General features: G+C 26.5%; 1 long non-coding RNA gene across 1 annotated transcript; it reads left to right on the plus strand.

Annotated features, from left to right (window-relative positions):
* Positions 1 to 3,857: 3,857 nt before the first annotated feature.
* On the plus strand, positions 3,858 to 4,536 carry LOC107888577 (uncharacterized). Its single transcript, XR_001681406.2, has 2 exons — positions 3,858 to 4,171; positions 4,260 to 4,536. It is a non-coding gene; the product is annotated as an uncharacterized lncRNA (long non-coding RNA).
* Positions 4,537 to 5,390: the final 854 nt, after the last annotated feature.

Raw genomic sequence — 5,390 nt, forward strand, 5'->3', positions numbered from 1 at the left:
CTTGCATGAGTTTGATTTTTTATCACATCGGTAAAAAATGTTAGTATTTAATGGCTGAACTATAAACTGTGTTAATATTCATTCCTAATAAACAAAACTTTGATGAAAAATAATTGCAATATGTTGGAACCTTGATTATAATTTATGTATATTTTTATTTCTCAGTTGTTAAAGCTCTCTGTGTTTCAAACTGTACACTGTTTAGTTTAATGGAGACTAGATAACATATGAATGTTGGGGAAACAAATGCAAAAATTTCAGATACACATTTTTAAACTTTTTCCTACCCAAAACTATTTTTATTTGCAGTGAACACCAGGCAACTTCATATTCTCAGGGGTGTTTGTTAGGTAGTCGAGTTTTACTTGAAAAATATTCGAATTTGATTATATTGACAGGAGTTCAAGCAATAAAACCCGAATTCAAGTATCATAATATTTAATTTGGACGGTTTACAAGTTTAATTAAACTTTTCATTTTAATATTTTTTTTATTATGAACAAGCTCGAGTTTAAATATGAACAACTTTAACTGAGCTCGAGTACGAAATTTGATAAATAAGCTCAAGTTTAAATATTGAATCCCAAATTTTAAGTTGAACTCGAGTTTGGGCTTGATACTATTTAAGTTTGGTTTAATTCAATTACACCTCTTTTATTCGATGATGAAATTGATTTAACCAATCATGTGAATTGACTAATGTAATTGGACTAATAAACATTTAATATACTATGCATGTGATTCGATTATATCGATATATTTACGTAACAAACTAGATAAAAATTGATAATTTCTCATATGCTTTATTAAAAGCTAAAAGCTAAATATGTAAGAACAAATGTAGCAAATAAACATTATTTTAAAGTAAGAAAGAAAAAACATGTTAAATAATGAAAACAAATAAATTAATAAAGTAATTTTAATTAATTTTATCTCTAATAGAATAAAATTCTTTAATCATGATTCCCGAATAAGTCTTCTATTTCTAGATGTGTTAGTATCATCCAAACTATTAGAGTTATTATTTTTGTATGCTAAATTTGATTCAATGTAAATTTTATCATAAATTAGATTCATATCCACATTATCTCTTTTCGATTTAAGAGAATCTTAATAGAATTTAATGAAATATTTAGGCGTATATCAAGTATGTGACCAAGAATATTTTATACCATATTAATCACATAAGTTATTTACATTTCTTAAAGGATTCTTTTGAGGACTCTGTTTTTCTTCACTTTTTCACTTTCTGATAGTGAGAAGGGTTATTATGACTATTAATTTTATGGTTATTATTATGCTATTTATCACGTTCACATCTACAATTACGTCTTTCAAATTTAATATGTATTGTTGCATTTGTTTTTCATTAATAGTTTGTTCTGTTGTTCAACCACAAATAGATGTGATATTAATTTAATTTTTTCTTAAAAAAAATTCACATTACTATTGTTGTAGGATCACATTTGAAGCATCAAAATTTAAATTTTTTTTATAAGTTTTCATCTATAATATTCTCCCCGTTTTAATTAAAAACTTATCTTAAATACCGCTAAATTTTACCCATTGACAATTTTAAAATCTTGCAAACTTAAATACATTCAATTATAATAAACTTTAGATAGAATTATTGTCTTTTTGCGACGATATTTATTGTTCAATCTACTTTTTTTTATAGAATGACTAGAATTAACCCATAACTCCTCCTAAACTTTTAAATAAGAAAATAACGCACTTCATTACATTAGAATCTACGTTCTCCTATATTAGTAATAATACTAATATCAATTAAGTTAAAATTCAATTCACTTCACAGTAAAAATATTTTTACTAATTGCCTTTTAAATTATACAAATTTAGATGAAGCAATTCAACGTAGAGGAAGAATGCGTGCGTACATTACTATTACTACTTTAGCGGTAGATCCGGTAAATCTAAACTACATGACTTTGCTTTTGTCTTTCAAAGGGGATGCAGAAACATCAATCAGAGGCTACCGACACTGCTTAAGTGATACCTATAAATTAAAAAACTATTTTATATTAAAAAATATTTTTATAAAAGGCTTTTATTTCGATTATTAGTAATGTGTTAGAAATCTTAAATAATAATTTTCAATTATCTTAATTAAATATGTAAAAATATAAAAAGATAAAAATATTGTTAATTCGTGGTATCAATTTGATTAATTATTTTATATATAATATACATATATTTAATTAGTTTTTTTTTTCATATCTATACAACTATCTATGAAAAGAAACACGTGGCAGGCCCAATAATCTAAAAATATTAAAGATTGGTAGGTGGCTTCCTATATATTTTAGATTTGCGTATGTTTTTTACACATCATATTCATAAGGGTTAATGGCACCATTGACCCCTGTACTTTGGGGTTTGTTCTAATGTGGCCCTTATACTTTCAAAATATCCAATTAACTCTCTGTACTTTACTCCCGTTAGCTAAAGCTGTTGACTTGAAGGTTGACTGTTAGAGACCCTTATGACCACTTAAATCATTTTTCATTTAGAAAATTAAAATAAACGAAGGGGGTCAACGATGCCAAATTTAAATAAAAACATAAGATTTTTTATAACAAAAAAAAAACCTTACCGTGTCGGTTACTTTTTTTTTTCATTTTGTTTTTTTTTCATTTTTCTCTCTTCTCTTCTAGCCGCGATCATCATTGTGTCCAATCATTGATCGGTCAGATTAAAAAAGAGAGAAGAGAGTAAATCTGAGCATACAAGTATCATATTCTATAAAAATTAAATTTCAAATTTAAACATAGTATAAGTATCAAAATTGAAATTTGACCAATGTTATATAAGTACTAAAATTAATTATCAAAACAATAAAAATTTAGAATTAAAAAACATTATGATGTCAATGTTTCATATTTTCAATCGCCAGTAATCCCATTCCCCTCTCCCAATTATCAATATATATATATTTTACCTTAAAAATTATTTCAAAAATATTTTAAGCAATTAGATTTTCTTGGGGGAAAATTTCAAATTTATTTGAATAATAATTTTAAAATAATACTTTAATTAAAGAATTACATTATGATAGAAAAGAGCAATATGTTTACCTTGTTACAAAAATTGAATATAATAGCTAGGATCTGTGTGTTCAAGATTAAATTAAACTAAAAATGAATATTACTAAAATGTTAATCAATTATTAAGAATGAGGACTAAACAAGAATTATACCAATTCAACAAACAGAAATAAAAGAACCGCTGAGGTACTAGAGTAACCATTTTAAGAAAAGGAAGGGAATTAAGATGAAGTATTGCCTATTCATATGTCCATACATCAACATTATTTTGATTTTAGGGTTTAATACCTCCTAATTTCAGTCATTAACCTTTTCTAATAATCTCATTATAAATTCTGGTAATATTTATTATTTTTAACATAATACTTAAAATTATCTATAGCCCCTCCCTAACAAGAGCATAGTTAGGGGCAGTAGCAAGGGCCTCGACTCTCCTAAAATAAAAATTTTAAAATTTTAAATTAGCAAAGGTAAAATTACGTTTCGGCCTCCTTAAAAATTATTATTTTTTATTTAGGCTCAATTAAAAAAAAATTCTGGCTTCACCCCTTGCTTCTCAACCCATAGATAGGAGGATAATATATTCTAATGTGCTCAAACTATGTTCTCTTACATTGATAACAATGTTCATATTAATTGAACTAAGACTCAATCGACAAAGCATATACTAAATTGGAGGTGTGTCGGTTAAGAAATCTCATGTCATAGAAGGTGCCAAAACAGGAGAAAGGATGAGGAAAACCGATTGCCCTGGGAGACATTATAACTTTTATAAAAAACACCTTTGTGACTATCAACCAGCTTTCGAGAATGGTAGGTTTAATAAGAATGGTAGTTGCAGAATTAATAAGTTAAAAAAAATGTGATTCATAGACAGATGGATCCTTCTCGTTTAAGTAAACCAAATTCATTCCTATAAAGCCACCTTCCATGAGGTTTCAAGCTTTTCTTATCAGGTTTCCCTCCATTGTCAAGTGTAAGTTCACCAGTTGTTGCTAGGGAGAAATCAAAATGGGGCCAGGTGGACCAGGAGGACCTCCGGGATGGGGCGGTCCTCCTCCCGGACCGGGTTTTTCCGGTGGTATTTGTGACTTCATTGGTTCTTGGTAAGTTCATTAGGGGTTTGAAAGATTATATTTTGGTATTTATATCCAAATATGAAGGAAGCATAAAAAATTGTGTATATTTTTGCAGTTTGAGCTTTCTGTGTTGCTGCTGGCTGCTTGGAGACTGTTTTGGTGGTCCAATGGGTCCACCAGGGCCACCTGGACCACCTGGATTTGGACCTCCACCACCATAGTTATATGCTGTTTATCATCTTCATATTCCAACACAAAAATTGGAGGCTTTTCTAGCTTCTATCTGGGTTTCAACTTAGCTATCTAAAATACATATTTATGTAATAATTGTTTGCATTTTTAGTAGAATTTATGTTTATTGAAATTAATCTCAATAAATTGATCTTTCAATCTCTTTTCTTTGCTAATATCAACGTAATTTTATTTTATCATTTCACAAACAGTTGGTGCATAAATTTCATGTACCGTTAATTTAATAATAAGATGATACATTATTATTGGTATAAAATAAAATAAAAATATTAAATGATTTGAAAATAAATACAATTAATTTTATTTAAACATAATTAAATATTAATTATAATTATTTTGTTTCTCTTTCAAATGTCGAATTTTAAGTTTTAAGTTTTGAATTTTGAATTTTGAATTTTGAGTTTTGTGTCTTGAATTTGATATTTTGTATCTATTTAAGTTTAATAAATATAAATTAATATTTATTTTTTAAAAATAAATTTATTTATATTAATATTTAAACCCTTCAATAGTTTTTGTTTACATCGGTGACGATGTATTATTTTATTATTAATTGATGGTACATAAAATCTATATACTAACAATACATCAAATACTCTCCCTTTAAAATAATTATAATAAATGCACTATTTTATAATTGATGAATTTTTTCTATGTTGATATATGAAAAATTGAGATAAAAAAGTGGAAAATAATTAATATTCTAATATATCCACAATCATGGTGGTCCTTGTAACTTTGAAATTTCATTATGAATATTCTTGACATGGTGCTGTATAAAACATAAAAGAAAAATCAAAATATTTCTTTTCAATCAAGAAAATGGGGGAAAATAATTACATATAAGCATTAATCATATATGATATGATATGTTGTCTTTTTGTTTATATGTATATTAGTCATTATCTTACATGCATGTTACATGTATATTATTAAAATTATATGAAAATTTTAAATTTTGGGACAGCTGTTTAAGTTCTAAAATATTTATTTT

The sequence above is a fragment of the Gossypium hirsutum genome, chromosome A11 (genome assembly GCF_007990345.1).
Source record: "Gossypium hirsutum isolate 1008001.06 chromosome A11, Gossypium_hirsutum_v2.1, whole genome shotgun sequence".
NCBI classification, from domain to species: Eukaryota; Viridiplantae; Streptophyta; class Magnoliopsida; order Malvales; family Malvaceae; genus Gossypium; species Gossypium hirsutum.